The sequence below is a fragment of the Ambystoma mexicanum genome, chromosome 11 (genome assembly GCF_040938575.1).
Source record: "Ambystoma mexicanum isolate Mex_15411 chromosome 11, UKY_AmexF1_1, whole genome shotgun sequence".
Taxonomy (NCBI): domain Eukaryota; kingdom Metazoa; phylum Chordata; class Amphibia; order Caudata; family Ambystomatidae; genus Ambystoma; species Ambystoma mexicanum.
Genome location: NC_090934.1, coordinates 300,482,096 through 300,503,367, shown reverse-complemented (window position 1 = coordinate 300,503,367; position 21,272 = coordinate 300,482,096). Strand labels below are relative to the sequence as shown.

The window sequence follows — 21,272 nt, the reverse complement described above, 5'->3', positions numbered from 1 at the left end:
CGAGTACTTCCACGTCAGGAAGCGTTTAGTCCCTAGACACCCAAGAGCAGTGACGCTCTTCAGCTAAGTGCGGTAAGTTAACGCACAGATTGATATGGGCTATAAGGTCATTTCACCACGGGGAGCCCCCCCCCCCCCCCCTTTTCTCACCTCCATTCACAACCAAATGATTAGAATGTGGAGATGTTCCCGTGCATGTTTGTACACAACCAACCCCCACCTACCCCTTCCTTTCCCACCCCCCACCCCCCCCCCCTCTTCCCTTTGATGTTAAATGTAATAATAGGCACATGTCTTGGACACAATCATTTGTCCAATAGTAAGAAAGCCTAATGATATTCTTGAATACAATTTAAAAGTAATATATGTATAGCAGTATAGACTCGTAGAAGTTTGAATGGCACATATTAAGACCATCCCCCTTTTTTTGTTTCCTTTGAACTATAATCTATAGGAATAGAAACACACACGGAGGGGTGCAAGACAGCGACCCTAGACAGGCAGTCAAGACCTTCTTAATTAAAAGTCCTGATGAAGATGACCACAATAAGTTACGGTTATGAAACCGGTCGACCCTGATTTAGCATGAGCAGGTCTCATGTTTTTTTAGATCTATGCAATAAATTGCTGACATAGACTGTGTTATACATAGTTGACATCATATTGTGTATGTTGTCTATATAATAGGTTTTAGGTGTTAAACAGGACCCCTCTTGTGAGGCGCCTGTGGTACTTTAATATTGTGTGATAATAGTACAAGTGTTTGGTTTTTTTTTTCTATATGCTGGCACTATAGTGGCCATTAAAATACTTATACACTGGTGCACAGATACAGCACTAGAACAATCCATTGAAAAGGCATTATCTAATGTAAAATGCCTTATGTATTCACTCGTTTGTGATTTATACACTTGGTACTGTATTTTAACTTTTAGAAATGATTTAATGGACACTTTTTTTGATGTTGAAAAGAATCATTTATATACTGAAGAATTGTCTTTACTGCTTCAATAGCCAGATGAAATGTTTGTACTTATACAAGACACTAGCCCATTGACTTTAGCCTACCTATTGCATTGAATCAACTCCTCTGGTGAACTCAAACTATATGCACTGTTTTAGAGAAACTGTAATTTTCGTTTTATTAACTTATGCCGTTTTGCTCCTACTTCCATGCTATTTTGCTCCTACTTCAAGGGATCTCAACTGCTTAGTAATCAGTACTGTAGTATAATGTTTGTGTCATATTGGTTGCCTCATCTAGTGAATGCTTTCTTGTAATTATAGACCTTTGGGTAAAACCCTTACAAGCTCACATTCCCTCTTGAGATAAGCCTGGCTGCTCAGCTCGCTACCAAAAACTGTGTGGTACAGACTTATACCAAAGTTTGGTTTTGCTTACACCTGTAGTCCTAGTTGTGTGTAGTGGTCCCAGAAGGTACTGCATACAAACGTTGCCTAACACGCCCCCTCTGCTGTACAGAACAAATTCCCACATCTCTGTTCAGAACCAAAGCCCCCACTACATGTCCTATCTAACCTTCTGCACATGCAGAAAAAGTACACTGCTATGCACTGGACAATATCAATATCAGCCAAGGACAAATTCCCCGCCCTTGACAGAACACTTGTCATTGAATGTGCTTACATGGGCTGAGGGAAGTCATGGACCAAAAAAAATCTGAGAGCCAAAGGTTGCACACCGCTGACCTAGAAAGACCTGCAGGCAGTACCAGAGTACCTCCAAACTGAACACATCATCACAGCAGCATAGCGATCTTGAATTTTCCCTCTCTCCCAACTAACCTAACCCAACCCCAGGGCCAGCTGAAGATGGGCCAAGGCTCAAGTGCGACCATTTAAAAATGTTTGGGCCCTCTTGTCTACAGATGGTAAAAACAGTTGGGTGCTTAGATTATAATGGAGAGTTAAAGAACTGCAGCAAAGGGGTTAATAGCTGCTGATTTTCACTCGACAGGGAGCCAGCAAGGACCTTAAACACTGAAGATTCACTGTATAACGCTAAGCTCTCATTGTTAGCAGGGTGCTAATGTAGTCGAAACAGGTGACGGCCTGAGGGCACCAGCAAAGGCAGTCTATAATGTGTGGGCTACAAAGCTCACATGTAATAACCTGAACCATTTGGTGTGATAAGACTGCCACACGGGGCAGCTGCTCAGTGTGATGTCAACCTGCAGGCCCCTGCAGGGAGGCCAGCTGGGAGGTGCGGCCTGCGCGCGAGGCCTGTTGTGAGACGCGATGCGCGGGGGCGGCGCAGCAATAATCCACACGACTACTTCTGTAGGTGCATAAACCCGGACTGGCGTTTGGACGCCAGTTCCGGTGATACCTTTATTTTTGACTTCCGGCGGTGCTATGCCACGTGACCCTGTTTTCGGGACACGTGACATCACATTCCTCCCCAAGTTAGAGGCAAAACGTCCCCCCCCCCTTCCTTTTAGTCCCAGCTATTTTACTTGGAGTCTTACTTCTGAATGGGTGGGAATCCCAGTCCCTGCTGCCGTCTTCTTTGGTGTATCCCATTCACGACATACCCTTGAAGGCGGGAGGACGGTCTGGGTCTGTCTCTCAGGCAGTAACGGGTGCTCCTTTCTGGTGGCGCGTCTCCTGTGGCGGCTTCTTCTGCATCGTTAGTTTCTTCCGGTGCTTCTGTGGTCTGCTGTGGCGTGTGCGCTTGGGGTGAATGCGCCACTTCACATCTCTGGGGCGATTGTTGTTCTTCCCATAGTTCTTGAGGTACTTTCCTGAAGTGGGAGATATTTCTGGTCACCGTCTCTTTCCCTCGGTTTGCTGTGATCATGCTGTGGTTGGTAGTCGTGACGGTCCACGGGCGGGCTTCGAAATTTAAGGACATCTTCTTCGGTGTTGCCCGGTTCCTGACGAGGACCGTGTCTCCCGGGTTTATTTCTCTGTGTTGTGCTCGTCGAGCAATGCTTTCACGCTCATTGTGTCTTTCTCGTCTTGCTTCCATCTCAGTGATGTCCGGGTCAGGCGCTGTCCAGTCTGGGTGTATCGGGAGCTCCGCCTGGATTGGAACTCCAAACATGAGGGCCGCTGGGCTGACTCCCGTGGCTGAGTGAGGGGTTTGACGGTGTGTCCTCAGAAACCTGAATACAGCTTTCAGCCAGGGGTGTCCTTGATTCTTGGCGATCCTGATGATCTTGTTCAGTGATCCCATAAAGCGCTCTGCGTCACCGTTTGCCTGAGGCCATCTGGGGGTGATGCGTTGGTGTTTGACATTGACCTCTTTGAAGAATTCTTTTAGTTCTTGACTGGCAAACGACGGGCCGTTGTCGCTTTTGATTTTCTTGGGAATGCCGTGAGTTGCGAATATTTTTTCTAGTGTGAGGATGGTGGTTTCGGTGTTTGTCGATGCTACATGCTCAACTTCTGGGTATCTGCTGAATTCGTCTATTACTACTAGCAGGTATCCTTCCCCGGCGATGGTGCAGTGGTCCATACTGACTGCTTCCCATCGTTTTGTGCTTCGGGGGGCGCAGCTAAGGGGTTCGGGGTTTGCTGGTCTCTGTGATGCTTGGCATGCTGTGCAGGATTCTACGATTTCTGCGATTCTCTGGTGCATGTTCGGCATCCACATCCGGGATTTTAAGTAGGCGGTTGACTTGACGATCCCCTGGTGTCCACTGTGGGCCAGTTTGAGTGCTCTGGCCTCGAGGGATTCTGGCAATATGATCCTGTGTCCTTTCAGTATTACGCCTTCGGGTGCTACGGATAGTTCATGCCTGATGCCGAACAAAGCCCTGAGTTTGGCTTGGGCTGCGGTTGTTCGGTGAGACATTGACGTGAGGTATGTTTTCCAGTTACCCGACTGAATAGCCGCTGTCGTATGCTTCAGGACTGTGTCTTCTGCAGTTTCTTGTACTACTTCCTGTAGTGTCATTGCTCGTGGTCGGGCGCACGCTATCACGTGGCAGACGTGTTCGTCTGTTTTTGTTGCGTGGTGCTGTTCCTTGTCGGTGGCTGGCCGCGGATGGCGGGACAGGTAGTCTGCCGGGTTGTCTGATCCCGGGCGGTACTCTACTGCGATGTTGTAGGGTTGCAGCTGCAACATCCACTTTTCAATGCGGGCGGGAGGGTGTGGTGCGGAACCTCGGAATATCGGGACCAGAGGCTTGTGGTCGGTGAAGACTTTAGCTTGCTTCCCTAGTAGGTAGACTTTAAAATGGCGACATCCCCATAGAATGGCCAACGCTTCCTTCTCGATGTGTGCGTAGTTTAGTTCCGGTTTGGTGAGGGCTCTGCTGGCAAACGCGATTGGAAATACTGTGCCGTCTTTGTCTGTTTGGGTCAACACGGCCCCCAGGCCAACAGGGCTGGCGTCGACAAGGAGTTCGGTCTGTCGGTCTACGTTGAAAAACGCCATGGTGGTGGAGGCGGATAGGGAGTCTTTTATCAGTTGAAAGGCTTGTTGGTGGACTTCCGTCCACTCCCACTGTCGATCTTTCTTGGTTAGGTCCCTGAGTGGATTGGCGATGCTTGCGAGATCAGGGATGAACCGTGCACAGTAGGTGGCCATCCCCATAAAACTTCTCACCTCCGAGGCTGACTTTGGTGGTTCGAATTCTTTTATGTCTTGTACTTTTGATGGGTCTGGGGATACTCCTGCTGCGCTGAAAATGTATCCGAAGAAACAGAGTTCCTTCTTGTTGAATTCGCACTTGTCTGCGTTGAGGGTCAGTCCGGCATCCTCGAGTCTCCTTAGGACTGCTGCGAGGCGTTGGTGATGGTCGTCCTTGTTCGAGGCATATACGAGGATGTCGTCACTGATGTTAGTGGTTCCTTCGAGGCCTGTAATGACTTTCCTGATCTCATGCTGGAATACTTCTGCTGCTGATGATATTCCAAAATTGAGTCTCTTGTATCGCATCAGGCCAAGATGGGATGAAAATGTCGTGATGTATCTGGATTCTTTCGATAGTTTTAGTTGATGATAGCCGGACCGGAGGTCGAGCTTGCTAAAGATTGTCGCGCCCGTTAGGTCTACAATGAGTTCGTCAATGGTGGGAGTGACATGGCGCTCACGGCCGATGGCTATGTTGGGGAGCCGCATGTCGATACATATCCTTACGGCGCCCGGTTGTTTTGGCTTCTGGGCTACTACCATCGGTGAAACCCACGGGGTTGGTCCAGACGTCTTTTCGATGATCCCTGCTTCTTCGAGCTTGAGTAACTCCTTTTCCACGGCCTCTCTCAGGTGGAAAGGTATTCGCCTGTGCCGTACTGCTTTGGGTTCGATGGTCGGGTCTATGTGTAGCTTAACTGTTCTCCCTTTTAGGCGTCCGATGCCTTGGAATAGCTTTTTGTGTCGCCCCAACAGGTCGTGTAGTTCATCGTGTTGTGTACTGAATGCGAAGTGAATCAGTTCTAACTTTTCGGCTGTCTTGCAGCTAAGGAGAGTCTCGCACCCGGCATCTACTACGTATATACGGGCTCTGCAGCTGGTGTTATTGTGGGCAAAGTCGGATTTGAATGATCCTCGCACAGGCAGGGGTTTCTTTGATCCATAGGCGTATAGCCTGACTTTCCTCTTGAGGAGTGTTGGCTTGGGGTTGAGACTGTTGAATTCTGTCACGGGCATGACATTTACTGTGGCCCCGGTGTCGATGATAACTTTCAGTGGGCTTCCGTCAGAGAGGATGGTGCATGTTGGTCTCCTCTTCCGTCGTGCTTTCCGTGGGTCTACTGCGATATTACGCCTCCTCCCTATCTTTAGGTTTCAACTAAAAAAAAGTTGAAAGGCCTTAACAACATCCCTGCTGAACACCCCTAACTTTAAAATCCACCAGAGCGCGCGACGACCAGACAAATGGAAGTGTTACTCAGTATAAATAGCATTGACATTACAGGGCAACAGCCCAAATAGAAATAGCCGCGACTCTGCACCTATCAAATCTTCCCTGTATATAATTAAACAAATGGAACCACACGTTCCAAAACTTAAAATTAGTGTTTACTGAAAAATTGTCTGGGAACATAATTGAAAGGAAACTGCCTGCGTCGCCGTCAATCCCAATCAAAGAATACCCGTGTGTACTTTAGTTCTTAGGCACGATTCTCGCGAGAACTACCTTCTTTACAATTACAAATGATCATGAGATACTGAAGAATAGACGAGACGAGTAATTTCCTTTAGAGTAACGGACTTACCTACTTGTCCTCCTAGTCAAGTGACTTCTACGCTACGTTCACTTCTATACTTGCATCTTATGCCAAATCGAGCGGGAAAGCGCAGGCGCTGACGTGAGTGGCTGCCAGCTGAAGTACGCGGATCTTGTCATTTGATCGAGATTGGGAACAACACTGCCGTTTCTGAGGGAACAAGAGACACGACGGTACGTTGTATTTGCGGAATTATTCATCTGTACGCTGATATATGGAGGAACATGTGTGGCATATTTTAATTTTCATAACTGTGACAGAAATTTCAATACATGCCAACATTTTGCAGCAACAAGTAGCAAGATGTCGGCACCAAGAGCAGGAGAATTGAATTTTCCCACAAGGTCGAATTGGGGATTGAATTATTTCAGGAGGGAGAAAATAAAAAAATCGCAACATTTTTTTTACTGAACAATCGAGATTCTCTCCACTAAAACCAAGGGTGGGAATTTTGGTGTGCCACCTCTTTAAGAAATTTGGGTTCCCTGCCGTGTCTCGTGCGAATGTCACATGTCTGTGACCATTTGACCAACACAATAAAAGGGATGAGCTGTTTCCCGCTCCTCAGTCAGTACCAACGGACTCTTGCCTGCTGTGTCATCCTTTGCAGCACTGGCGCTGCACATCAGGCAGAGGGATTGCCCTGCAGGGCCTTTCACCATAGCAGTGCCCCTGCGAGGCAACGCCGTCCCTGCTGTCTACCTGTGTTAGCAGAGCCCCTGCCGTGCAAGTTGGCAGGATATGTGCCTGTGCCCCTGTTGGGCAACTTCGGCTGCATATATACTGGGATGACCTGGGTGCCCGCAGGCCATGGCGCGACCGTGTGTGCACGGGCTGACAGGGTGCCCCCTTTCCTTGGGTGTCAGCTGGATGACTCTGAACAATGATGAGCCTGTGCCCTGGGGCGTCCAGCCATAACAGTGGCGACAATGGGAAAAGACCCTGCAGTGAAGCATCCGCACCCTGGGTCGGAGCATTACAGGAAAGCAAATGTGCCCCGAGAAGAAAGTTGAAGCTCCCAACTGGGGAGTGGAGAGGTGGCCTCTGCTCCAACACCTGGATGAATCCCTGTGGTAAGGTGGGTTGCCCACTGGGGAAGAGAGAGGAGAGAGTGCTGAAGCAGCATCCGCCGCCAGAAAGGAAAGGCCACACTGCTGTGTTAAGGACCAGCGCAAAGAAGAAAGGAGGTTTGGAAAACAGAGGTAATCTCCTGTGAAAGGAGGTAAGGTGCGGCCCAGCCCAGGAGGCCATGAGCTACAGGCTGGCACTCCATCGGACCCCCAGAAAGGTCCTGGCCCGCCCGGCGGTGACAGAAATGTAATGCTTTGCGTTGGCGCAATGAAAGTAAAACAATAGAGCGAGGCCCCACTGCTCAGTAGTGACACAGGCCCAGCGACTGTAACAATGAAAGCGCTCTGGTGACGGAGCTGTGAAAATGGAAGCCCTGCTGCTCCTGCAGAGATCCTGGGCCGCTGGGGCAGTGAATGTGTGCTCCGGTTCAGAGTTAAGTAAAATAGAGAGAGATAGAATATCCCGGGCTGCCTGATGGTGAAAGTGATAAAGCGCTCCATATTGGTGCAATGTGAGAAAAATACAAATGGCTCTCTGAGGATCCCGGGCCCACTGGCGGTGATCTCCTTTTCATACCCTGAGGTCAGAGCAATGTAAGGCACAAGAAAGTGAGTGCGTGGCCGAGCATGCTCACTGTATTGAAGCGGGCCCCACGCCGGTGAAAATACGTGCCTGCACCTACGATGCTGGCTCTATTCCCTACATCCCCGGGCCTAGTGGCGGTGACTGTCAAGGGAAAATAAAATTATGATGGAAAGGAGAAGGGGATTAACACTTAAGGGTTGCAGCTCCAGGTGAGTCCTTTTGCGCCCTCCACTGTAGCAGGTTGACATACTCCTGCCTGGGGACACCTCCAAATCCTGCTGTTTGCCCCTGCCATAAATGAACCAGGTGGATGTGGCCCATGGTGCTCCCAGGTTCGGCTGTGCCGCCCCCTGAATTGTGCCATCAACTGCCCCTGAACTGTGGCCTTGACTGTCCTGAACTGATGCTTGTGCAACTATGAACTGGTCTCCTGCAACTCTGCAAGTGCTTAAAGTGGACTCATTAACATGCATTTGTGATGCTGTGCGCCTGTATATCATGTATATGCTCAAGGTAGTCCCAGTTAAAATGTTTATGTGAAGCTGTGCTCCTGCGGCATGCTTTTAGATGGTGCCAGCAGCTGACAATGGTGTCGTCCGGATTTTTTATTGTCACTCACCCCAGTTTATTAAAGGGTCTCTTAAAATGTGGTCGAACTATCAACGCGCCACCAGCAGTCCACCAATCCTGACTGTCACCCTCAAAATGTACATAATGCTCATTATATGTTTTATGTCTGTAACTGCCTGAGTCTAAGTGCCTGTGATTATTTGTTCCAACCATTGATTCCCAAATTGACCAAGCATTACTGTTCATGACCGTTGATTGGTTGTGATGTCCATTGATGTTGGTTTTGATTTTGTTTTGTCATGAAAAAGGAGTAGTTTGGTGTGCCACCCCTTTAAGAAAATATGAGTCCCTGCCAGGGTTTGTGCGAATGTCATATGTCTGTTTCCATGTGGCCAACCCAGTAAAAAGTATGAGTGGTTTCCCGCTCATTAGTCTGTACAAACGGACTCCTGCCTGCCGTGTCATCCTTTGCAGCACTGCACTAGCTCTGCGTATCAGGCAGAGGGCTTGCACTACAGGCCCTTCCACCATGACAGTGCCCCTGCGAGGCAACCCTGGGCCTGCTGTCTACCTGTGTTAGTAGAGCCCCTGCCGGGCAACCCTGCATGTATGTGCCTGTGCCCATGCTGGGCAGCTCTGGCTGCATATTTATTTATTTATACCGCGCACAGAGACAAGCCCGGAGGCATAGGGGCGGCAACAATACATTAAACGCACAAAAGATAGCATGCACAGGGTGTGTAGAATGGGAAGAGAAAGTCATGGAAGGCACAAGGTTAAATCGTTGGCATGAGATTACTCAAATAGGTTTTCAGCCGGCTCTGAAAGAGCTGCAAATTAGTGCATGACCTCAGATCTAGAGTAAGGGAGTTCCATATCTGTGGGGCAGCATGAGGAAAAGATCTATGCTCCACATAAGACAGATGCTCTCTTGGTGTTTCTAGCAAGCCAGTTTTGTTAGATCTCAGCACTCTACGCGCTGATAAGCGCGAGATACGGGGGGGCTTGCCCTGAGATACAGTTGTACACAGGGAATTCGGTTTGCCCACCGTGATTGGTAGCAGACTCGGGCAATGCACAAGACGCAGTAGAAAATGCGGCTGCAAATGGGAAGCCAATGTAATGCTCTCCTAGCCGTTGTGACATGTTCTCTCCTTTGCAGACCTGCGACGATGCGCACTGCGTTGTTCTGAATCACCTGCTTGGGTCATGTCTTGTTTGGAGATTGCTAGCAGTAGTCTATTTTAGCTCCAAAAATGGCTTGCACCACTATGGCTCGATTGGCCGATGACAGAAAGGGCTGTAGCTGAGCTAGGGGCTTTAAATGGTAACACGTACTGGAGACAAGACTATTGACCTGAGTTTTCATAGACAATTCTTGGTTGAGAATCACACCAAGTGTCTTAACCTTATTCTGGGTATTGATATTGCAATCTGCAATTTTGAAGGATAGGTATTCCGCATTGAGCTTCTTCAGTTGCGTTGCAGTACCTAGCATCATAAGTTCTGTCTTTGAACTATTTAGGGCCAGCTTATTGACTTGCATCCAGGATTGAAAGAATTCATAGTTGGAATTTGACGAAGCAGAGTCAATAATGTAATCCCCTGCCAGAGGCACAAAGCATTGTGTATCACCTGCATAATTCGTGAACACCACACCAATTTTGTCTAATTGCTCGAATAATGGGAGCATAAAATATACCGTGATGGATTGGGTGCCCCCAGGTCATGGTGTGCCCGTGTGACCATGGGCTGACAGGGTGCCCCTGCCCTTGTTTGTCGAGTGGGTGCCCCCAGCAATGATGAGCCTAGAACCCTGTGCACTGGGGTGTCCACCATAACAGGACTGTAATGAGATCCCGCCTCAACTTGGAATATGGCCAAAAAACAACAGCGGAAAGCTAAGAAGACCAACAAACACATCCAGCATCGGATAGGCACAGAAGTCCGGATGCGAGTGGGTAGGGTTGGTGGCATACTTGTCAACATAGTTTCTACAAAAAGCAGTAGGAGTTTTCATATTTCAAAAATAGTAATTTTGAAAATGATAATATCACGGGGAAGGCTTGAAGTAAAATGCTGTCAATCCAGGCAGACTCTGCATGACAACTTCTGAACAAAAGTAAACCAATCACCATTTTGAAATGACAATCGATCGGTTGCTGTATTTATATTGCGCTGAGCCAACTGGCTGTAAGCATTCTGTGGCACGTCTGTGGTTCAATAACCTCCCGCTCTAATGCTTCCTTGCCACTGCTGTGCCCAATCTGTTTTATTCTTCCTCATTGCCAGAATCGCATGCCAAAATACAATGATCGTCCGTCCATTGTGACGTCAATGATTCTTGCTAATTTTCAAGATGCACAACATGTAGTCGAATGCTCAAAAATAAGAAATGTCTGCTGAACAAGTGTATGCTTCTCAACTTATTGCCTTTGCCAGACACACACACACACACACACCTTCTCACACTGTGATAAGGTCAGGAAACTGACCCTACCAGGGGAAACAGAAACCCCTCCCAGACTGGGAAAGAGGTCTGCCAGGATGAATGCCAGAGCCTTTCCTACCCCTGAGGTAAGTGGGGTGAGGGAGTCGGGGTGCCCCCAGTCTCAGAAACTCTCCCAGCACGTGCCTTGAATGAGTTAAATGGTACAGCTCTTTACTACCCAGTGCCAGGCAGCCACCATTCTGGCCCAAGTTCTTTTAAGAACTACCCAGACCTGAATTCACTGCATAGACCAAACAAGTTCAGCGAGCCATGGAGAACACCAACAGCTTCCTGGCTGATGGCAACAACCAAGCGTCGGTCAAGAGGAAAAGACAGTACTCACCTACGCCTGGAACCAGCAGAGCAGGGTCTTCGTTTGCAGTGTCAGCCATCACTGACACCGCTGAATGGACCATGGAGAAAAAGAGAGTGGGGCTAAGAGGCCTTTTTCTACCTTTGCAAGGAAATTACCCACCCCCAATTTATTTATTTGTAGTGCGGCAGAGCCCGAAGGCAGCAGGGCGCAGAAGAAAAGAAAGGGGACGAAACCAATTTTGAAGGAAGAAGCCTAATATGAATTATTTAAACAAACAAAGCTGTCTTCAGTCGCTTCTTAAGTAGTCAAATTGCTATCAGTATGCAGATAGCAAAGACAGTCACGGATTGGCCCCAGAATTAGGTGGACGCATGGCAGATGTGGGGAGGAGGAAGGAAAAAACCCGGGTACCATGGATATAAAAATGTTGGTGGAGCAGCAGAGTGTGTCAGGTGTTTGAGTGAGGTCAAAAGGAGTGGAGATGAACCGAGAGACAAGAAGGAGGCCGGAAGGTGGTGCAGGGTGGTGATGAGTATGTGGAGCAGTTGACTATGAGTGCAGGTAACCTATTTATTTATTTATTTATTTCATAGAGCGCGCAAACCCCAAAGGCAACTAGGCGCGGATGCAAGCTTAAGAAAATGGTTACAGGTTTACAAACTTAAGAAGATGGTTGCAGGTTTACAATGTTACAAGGTTACACATATACACATTACACAATGTACACTTGTAAACATTTGTGTAGGCATTGCAATGTTGCAACATAGATATTACAAGTTTGGACATAGTTGGGCTGAACAATTCCTAGGTGACTAGTGAGGGGTTCTGTCCCGAAAAGTAGGCTTTTTAGATTTTTTCCGAATGACCAGAAGGAAGTGTCATTTCTAAGGTGGGTGGGGAGGTAATTCCATAGTTTGGGAGCTATTGCTGGGACGCTTGAGCCTCCTGCTTTCTGTCTTCTGTACTTGGGGGGTGATGAGCAGATTAGTATAAGTGGAGTGGGTCTGTTTGATTGGGCTTTGCGGATGAGGTCGCTAAGGTACATTGTTTGCAATGCATGTGTGAGTTAGCGTAAGGATTTTAAATTTGATTCTATCATGGACCGGGAGCCAATGGATGTTCCTTCTGATGATAGAGATGTGTTCGTGACTAGGAATGTTTAAGGCTGCTCTGATTGCGTTGTTCTGTACTATCTTTAGTTTTTTAAATATTTCTTGCGCTGGTTCCTGCAAGTAGTGAGTTGCAGTAATCAATCCTTGATAGTATCAAGGCTCTCAATCCTTGATAGTATCAAGGCTCTAGCCAAGGTCATCGAGTTTTCCGTGGAGAGGAAAGGTCTGCTAACTCTTATCAATTTGGCAGTGTAGGCCGCCAAGGAGACAATAGTGTTGAACTGTCTATTTAAGGTGAGTGAGGAGTCGATGTACACCCCCAATGTTTTTATTTCATTGGCGACTGTGATAGTGTTTCCATCGATATTTAATGATATGTATGCCTGAGGGAGATTGCTTAGTTTAGTTTTGTTACCAATGAGGATTAACTCTTGTCGTTGTTAAGACACAATTCGTGGAGCGCCATCCAAGCCTGGATAGCCAGATAGATTTTGTTTCAGTTTTTAGAGTCTGTGTCGTAACATCCAGTAATAGGTATGCATATTTGCGTACTGTCCGCATAGTTTGTGTACGTGATACCCATCTTGTCAAGTTTGTCAAATAGGAGCTTAGTGAATGCATTATATAATGTGGGTGACATGCAGGAACCTTGTGTTACACCACAGGTCACAGGGACAGGAGAGGCTGCTGAGTTGTCAGAAAAGACCCTCATGGTCTGATTAGTTAGAAATGATTTGATCCATTTGATGAAATCTGATGAGATTTGGGATGCAGTCTCAAGGTGTTGGCAGAGAATGTCATCATTGACTAAATGAAAGGCTGCGGAGAGATCTAATAAGAGGAGGATGCATAATTCCCCTTTGTCTTTGTATTGATCCATTTGTGTTTTTAAATCTAATAGGAAGGTCTCTGTGCCGTGACCTGGTCTGAAACCTGATTGTCTTAGGCCCAGGAGGTTGTTGTCTTCCAATTGTTTTTGGATCTGCAGGCAGGCTGCGTGATCGAGTATTTTTAGTAAAACCGGTACAGTAGTGATGGGACGGATGTTAGTGGGGATGTTGGGGTCTAATGTAGGTTTTTTGAGTATGGGTAGTACACAGGCTGTTTTTAGATCTTTCGATACTATATTGGAGGCAAATGAGCTATTGATAAGACTAGTGACAAAGGGTGCAAATTCCGCTGTGCATTCTTTTACCAGAGTTGCCAGGCAAATGTCCCCTTAGCATCTGGATGGTTTTAGGTTTTTAATAATATCAATAGTGTCAGAAATGGAAAGTGACGAGAATGAGAATGTATTGATCTCCACTGAGGGATGTATGTTTACCTGGATTTTGTTGAGGCTGAGTTTTTTGTTCTTTTTTTTCGTTGAAGTAGAGAGATTTTATCTGCTAAGGCATTTTGAATAGTAGTACACCATTGTTCGTCTTTAACGGTATGATCAGTCGTAGGTGCTGGAGATTCTAATTCATGGAGAATGGTGAATAGTTCTCTGGTATTGGATTGGGAATTAGATATTCTCTTATTATAGACTTCACTTTCAGTTGAAATTATTTATTTTTTGCAGTTATTAGCTAATGCCTGGAAGAGACTTTTGTTAGCTATAATTTTATTATATTTATTATTTATTATAGCCAATTATTTTCAGCATATCTTTTTGAGTTCTGGGGTGAACCAGGTGAACCAGGGGTTGATATGTGCTGAAGGTCTGTTTTTTTTACTTTTTGGGGATGAAACCTTTTCAATAACTTCTGACATGATTTCATTATATTGACAAATCAGAGTTGATGGATCATTGTCTAGATGTGTCAGGGCATTAGGGGAGGTAACATATTGTCTTTATTCATATTCTTAAGACTTCTAGAAGGAGCCATAGGTGCTGGTGGGGGATGTTTCTGGTATTTAGTAATAATGGTGGTGGTGAAGATTATGGTGTTGTGAACCAACCAGGGTGAGGGGATATTAGATTGTATGTTAGTGGTATAGTTAGTGTCCGCTAACCAATCTAAAGTACGTCCTTTTTCATGGGTGGCGGCATATATCCTTTCAGTAAACCCTTGGGCTTCCATAGACCTGGTTAGGAGGTCTGCATGGGTGTCTAGTGGGTCGTTCAAGCCTAAATTGAAATCGCCCATGATAATTACTTGGGAAAGTGGTTTCATGTTGGGTGCCAGGAGTGTCGTAATGTCGTCTTGGAAGGTGGAGATAGCCCCAGGCGGCCTGTAGATGATATGAAGTGTGAGTGTGCAGGTAGGTGTGAGGGAAACTTTTAGAGTTATGATTTCACCTGCAGTGAAGAGGACCTCGGAGGAGATCCTTATATTTAGGGATTCCTTAGCTAGTACGGCTACTCCACCTCCTCTTGTTGAAGTTCTGTCCTTTCTGAAGATAGTGTATCCCTCTGGGACGGCTAAGGAGAGATGTGGGCCAGGGACTGCGTGTAGCCAAGTTTCTGTAACTGCTAAGAAGTCTAGGTCATTAGTTATGATGACGTCTGCAATATCCAGGGCATGGGCGGTGATGGATCTAGCATTGATGAGGGCACCTTTTAGTGAAGACTTACTTGGGGCATCTTTGTGGAACTTAGTCATTTAGTGTGTGTGGGAGTGATAAGATCGAATTTATGGAGGCAGGGGTTTGTGATTTATTAGGCCGTGGGTAGGAGAGTCTGTGTATTCTCATCGGCCCCATGATGGGATGTGAGCGCAGTGGGGGATTGGTTGTTTGTGTAGATGTAGACAGAGTTTTCTGTAAGGAGTGGGATGAGGCATCATAAGAGTGTCTCTGTGCTGTCCTTGCGGCGAGGCGGTAAAATCTTATAATTTCGTCTGGTGGCAGTGCAGCTTAAGGGAGATCATTTGTGTGGGAGTGAGATCTTGTCATGCCCTTGATAGGAGAGCAATTGTTGGTAGGTTGTGAGATGGGAGGGAAGGGCGCAGTTTTGTTGAGGAACGGAGGAGGGCAAGGGATAGGATAGTGATGGGTACATTGTAGGCGGACTAGGACCTTTCCGAGTTGGATGTAGGTACCTGTGGTACAAGGCAAATTCATGACGGGAATAATGTAGGGGGGTCTTTCCAGATGATAGTTGGCTATCAGTAGCAGTATTGGGATCATGGACAACAATGTGGGGATAGACATAGCATTCGATTTGGGGTCACTGTGTATAGGGGCAGGTAGCATTAGGCTCATCGCTGCCCCCTAGTTGGCAGAATGGGGCTGATGGGTTGTACAGATCGTACTAGATCCCAGGGATAGGTGCCAGGATGCTATGGTCAGGTGAGCTCGCAATAGGCCAAGGATCGCGGTAAACTTGGTCACCCCGTGGGCCAGCTATCATGATGGGCTAGAAGATAGCAGTGGTCTGGTATTATAGTAGGCTAATAACACAGTAGGATAGTGTCACGATAGGCTGAAATTACAGTAGGCTGTAATATCGTAAGCTAATATCACAGTGGGCGGGGGGCAAAGGTCACATTAGGCTGATATTAGGGGTGGATGCCAAAAGAGTATCATAGAGGGCTGATAACAGAGAGGGCTAAAAATCACAAAGTCAGTAACAGCAATCACGGGCTAAAATTCACAAAGTCAATAACAGCGAACACATACAGTGAGACATGGGATAGCCGTGAGCAGCATGCTTTTTCACAATGCATTTAGAGAGTTGGAAATGGGCAAAAGTGTCGCAATAGGCACTGTCATTACGCAAGAATGTCGAGGCATAGGGATGCGAAGCGTCATTGTCTGCGGGGTAGCTGATGCCATGTGTCAGGCTTTTACATTGCTGAAGTTAGTCAGCTGCTGGGTACTAGTGTTCTAAGTGCAAGTATCCCGATGCAGGAGGCAAGGGTTATGCAGCGTCACAGGGCTCCCCAGGAATGGCGAATTGTGCGCAATGGGCACCAAAGTGGGAGTTGTATGAGGCGGTGCGATCTAGGCAGATGGGAATGGGAATAATGAGTAGAAACCAAGTGCCTTGCTGGGGGTAAGTACAAGGGGATGATTCCGTAGTGGGCAAATAAGAGCGGGGTAAACGAGCGCTCACCTTTTCAGGATCCAGTCGTGGTTGGTGGCGGCTACCAATTGATATTTATTAACCTCTGGTAGCCAATTGCAGCTGCCACACAGGGAAATCAGGAAGTCAGGCAGGGTCTCGGGCATCAGCGAGACAATTTGACCATTTTGTAGAGGAGCAACTTCAATAATGCTGCTAAGTGATCACAGAGGTACTCGGCCGTATTAAGATGTATCAGTAAAGGTTTTGCATGTAACAAAGCAAATGTGCAGGCACTCACACTGATTGAGGAGCCTTCCAGATAATTTCAGAGAAAAAAGGTGAAGAATTTTTCTCTTGCCTCGCACAGCACGTGCAAAGCTTTACCACGTGTAAAGCCCTGATGGGCTTACCTCGATTGCCGCTCCGCTGGTTTCGGACACCTATTTTGTGTGTGAGCAAGTGTGAGGGTGAATGCCAGTATATGGAGGAGGAGTGAAAGAGTGTGATAGAGGGGTAGTGAGAGAAGGTAGAAAGTGAAGTGAGTGCTAGAGTGTGAGTGGCCGGAAAGGGCGAGTGAGTGGAGGGGGTGAAAGGAATAGAGTGGACAATGGAAGGGTTCAGTGTAGGATGGGGTAGTAGAAAAAGAAAGGGGCTAGTGGTAGGTGAAGGAAGAGTGAAAGAACTGGATGGACAGAGGAGGAAAGAGGTGGAGGTGAGAGAGGGGGAGAAGAAATGGAGTGAGGGGAGCAGGCAGAGAACAGAAGGGGGAAGACGGGATGGAGTAGGAGGTGAGACAAGAACACAGCAGACTAGGAGGAGGAAGATTGAGGATGGAGTTGGATTAGGAGTAGAAAATAAGGAGACCCAAGAGGAGGGAATGAGTGGTAGAAGGTCACCAGGAGAGTGTCTGAGGGTATCCAGGCACCAATCAAATCGAAACATCTATTGGAAAGAGCTAGAGCAGGGTACCTCGTAGGAAGGCCTAGAGGGAGTCAGTTAGATGAGACTTCAGCCTTAGGCTCTCCCACTGTAGTAAGACTATATTAGATAGTAGGGATTACCAATCAATATTTTTTAACAAAATGTTTTATTTATTTTATTTAGCACTTTGGTGTACAAAAAAAATGAAAACCTTTGGCTATTGTTTTATTATACGTCATTAATTTCATAAAATTAGAATAACAAGATTAAGACATAAGAAAGGAAAGGAAAAAAATAAACATTGAAACAAAAATTAAATAAATAAAGATGACGTTATAGAGGATTAATAGAACCATTTCCAATGTCTGGTTCAAATGATTTGTTGTTATCCGATCTCCCTTGCAATAGTTTGTCTAAAAAGGCTTGAAAGTAGTCTGGGTTTGTTCCATGTTATTCTGCAGGCTCTATGTTTTTGGACCTTTTTGTGCCTTTTTCAGGCTTTAGTCCATTGCGCTTATGTATCTTGCATAGGCAAATTTTCAATTTTCTTAATTAACAGTAAGAATTTTGCCACTCCCAGATTTATGCGCATTTTCGCTCCCTCAAGGAGAATATTCCACCAGGTATCAATCTCTCTTTAACGGTAATCTTCCCATATTTCGCCCAAATGGGTATGTCTTTCATTTGTAAGTGCCGGACATTCCATTATTAGATGTTTCAGAGATTCTGTTACTTTTACATCTTTGCACAGTCTACAGTGTTCGTCCTCATTTTTTAGCCTTCGCCTATAAGGGTTATCTCTACAAGGGAGAAGATTCAGACTAAAACGTAAAAAGGTAGTCCTCAGAAACCAATTTGGAAAAAGAGTTAGATATTTTGGCACTACGTTTAATTTGTATGGATTAGCCCAAAAGTCTTTATATCCATGATATTTGGCTATTTCCTCGTGTCTCTCAATCCAGTCAATTGTGAACATCTTTTTCTTTACTCTATTCTGATCTTTTAGTAGGGAATCTTCTGTTTAATACAAATTTACTAGGATACCGTTACAGGTTGTTTCCCATTCTGTGAGTGTCGGCTCTGAATGCTCTTCAATAGCTTTCTTGAGGGCTTAAAAACCTCCCAACAATGATTTTTCCAGACACTTGCGGTAAAAGGAAATGACTTTCCAGTCTGCAATTGCTTTCAGAGATGTTAGCGCCATATCTTTCCGAATTAATTGGATGGGATAGGATTTAGGCAATTGAAGTACTGTTCTCCAGAATATACCTTCCAGAAGTGGCCAGATTTCACTGGTAACAAGAAGGACGTTTCTGCTCCAGATGTTAAGATTGATACCACCTTTGCTCTGTAGAATGCCACCAGCGGGGCCACGGAAAATCTGCAGAGTCGTCTTAACAGAATTTTAGCTTGGTTCGCCAGGTGTTTCATCTTATTTCTCAAATCAGTGATTCTCGGGGCCTCATTTCTGTCGTTGTTAATACAGACTCCCAAGTAGGTCACAAGCGTAACTTTAAAGATTTTCTTGTTTTTTAACGTCCATCTAAATTTCTTTGTTTCCTTTGATCTGCTGGATTTGCCAAATCTCCGGATTCTTGATTTGTCTGGATTGATTATCATGTTATTAGCGTCGACGTAGGTCTGGAGAGCTGTCAACTGATGTTGAAGACCAATCGGCGTCTGATCGATCAATACTATATCGTCGGCGTATATTAGTCTTCCAACTGGTGTTCCCGCTATCTTAGGTGGAAAAGTTCTTACTTCTGTAAAGGCTTCGTCAATGTCTGATATGAAGAGATTATATAGTTCAGGCGCCAGTGGGCAGCCTTGTTTCAGACCAATATTAGTGGGAATGTTCACTGAAAGTAGACCTTGTTTGTTCAGTCTCACTTTAATTGAGGTATCTTCATGAAGATCTTTGATGTTCTCTAAGACCACTTCGGGACAGTTCCACTGGGATGGTTTTTTCCAGAGGTTTGATCTTCTGACTGTGTGGAACGCCTTAGAGAGATCTATAAAGGCCACATTGAATCTTAAATTGTTGTTTCTCACTGTTTTAACTTTGAGTAGATTTAATATAAAGATGTTCAACAGCGTTCCTCTTCCTTTGACAAAGCCTGATTGCCATTTATCTCTGTGACCAGTAAGTGCACTCCATGCTGTTAAGGTCTTTATTAATATGGAGGCAAAGTTCTTGCCTGCCACGTCTAATGAGGCTATTGGCCTGTAATTTCCTGGGCTAGTTCTCAGACCTTTCTTGAAAATAGGGACCACTACGCTCTCCTTCCAGGATTTGGGTACACTTCCAGAAAGTAGAATGTATTTATACAATTCATGTAGGAATTTTGCCCATTGTTCTGGGTCACTTTTTAGAGCTTCATTCGTCAGCCCATCCGGGTTGGGGGGCTCTATAGTTTTTGAGATTCCTTATGATATTCTCAATTGAGTCAATATCTATGTCCAAAAATCCTTGACTTTCATGTCTCCTAAAAGGAGCTTTTATGATGTTAGATGCCTTGTCTTGAAGTTGACTGTAGTAGCTTTGCCATTGGGCTCCTGTTATGGGGTTTGTTATTAAGGCATCTTGTGGTGCATCCATTTAATTGATTAGCCTCCATGTGCCAGCAGTGTTTCTATTTACCATAGTCGCAATCATACTTTGGGAGTCTTGATTTACCATCGTTTTTTTTATGCATTGCCAGCCAATTATGATATTTTTGTTTAAGTTTGCGGCACTCCGTCTCCGTAGATGATATGTCTTTTTTAAGGAGTTGTCTGAGGTTTTTGCTTAGTTCTCTTTTCTTTATTATGATTGCTCTGTCGTATACATGCCAATGAGACATTATCGGCTTATTGCTTCCTATTTTAGCAGATGTTTCAAAGATTTTAAGTAGCGGCACATAGTCGATTGTAGGTGAGATTTCTGGTGTAGTTGTGAGATTGTATTCAATAAGTTGTCATTTAGGTCTGGAATTTTAGACCTTTGGATTTTTAGTCTATTTCTACCCGGATTAATACCCAGTTGATGGGGGTAATATTCTCGATGGTTCGGGTTAGAACAGCCAAGTTAGAACAGTTTAACGTGACCGGGTTGTGGTCACTGGCCTCCGTTATCTTAACTTCTAATTTTTTAATGATGTTTGACATGTTAGATGAAACCGTGACATAGTCTAAGATTTCTGTTGCGTTCCTTCCCTGCCAAGTCGGGTTTGCTGGTTTATCTCCAGGTGTAATTCCATTTAGAATTATGCAGTCTTGCAGTTCCATAGCAGTTCTCCATGCAACTCCCCGTTTCTGTTTTGATGTCATTTTGCGTGTTTCATCTTTTAACATTTATTTTTTATATCTATACAAGTGCAGTTTAGAACTCTGACAATTATAAGAAAGGGATTTAACCATTTTTCTCTCTGCTCATCAATTAGCCGGAGAGTGTCCGCTGGCAGGGTCTTCAGCTTTTCTTTCCCTGGTGTCCAATAGATGTTAACTATAATTAGTATCTGAGATTGTCTCGCATCTAGTGCTCTTGGCATTTGAAACACCACCATCAGGATGTACGGAGAAGGCTTCACACATTTCAACAATGTCCAGTTTAGGTCATTTTTAGTGGCTATAATTAGCCCTCCCATCGGTCTTCCTTTGTGACCTTTCACTGCTGGATTGATGTACATGGAGTAGCCTTCTATCAATGGCATTTGGTTTAACCATGTTTCTTGCAGGCATATGATTTCTGCTCCTCATTAACAAAATCGTTTTTTTTCAAACAAGTGTCTAAACCCTCTTGTGTTCCATGTAATCAGCGACCAGTCTTTATTATGTCTGTCCTGGAGGCGTTATTGCTCTTTCATTCTTTCTGCCGCTAAATTGGCCAGCCATTTCCATTTAGCTTGGTCTTCATTTAATACCACCTTTCGGTGGTTCTGGAGCATGTGTTTCTTATGAGTATCGTAAGCCTCTTGGAATTGAGTTTTCTTTTTATGTTCCAAGGGTTCTTTCTCTGAGGTCGTGGTTAAT

At 45.6% G+C, this 21,272-nt stretch overlaps 1 long non-coding RNA gene across 1 annotated transcript in view; it reads left to right on the top strand.

The window, feature by feature from the left end:
• Window positions 1-6,292: 6,292 nt before the first annotated feature.
• Window positions 6,293-21,272, top strand: part of LOC138504701 (uncharacterized) — a 275,906-nt gene continuing 260,926 nt past the window's right edge. The window contains exon 1 of the long non-coding RNA XR_011279911.1: window positions 6,293-6,374. This is a non-coding gene — a long non-coding RNA (uncharacterized lncRNA). The remainder of the gene's footprint in view (window positions 6,375-21,272) is intronic.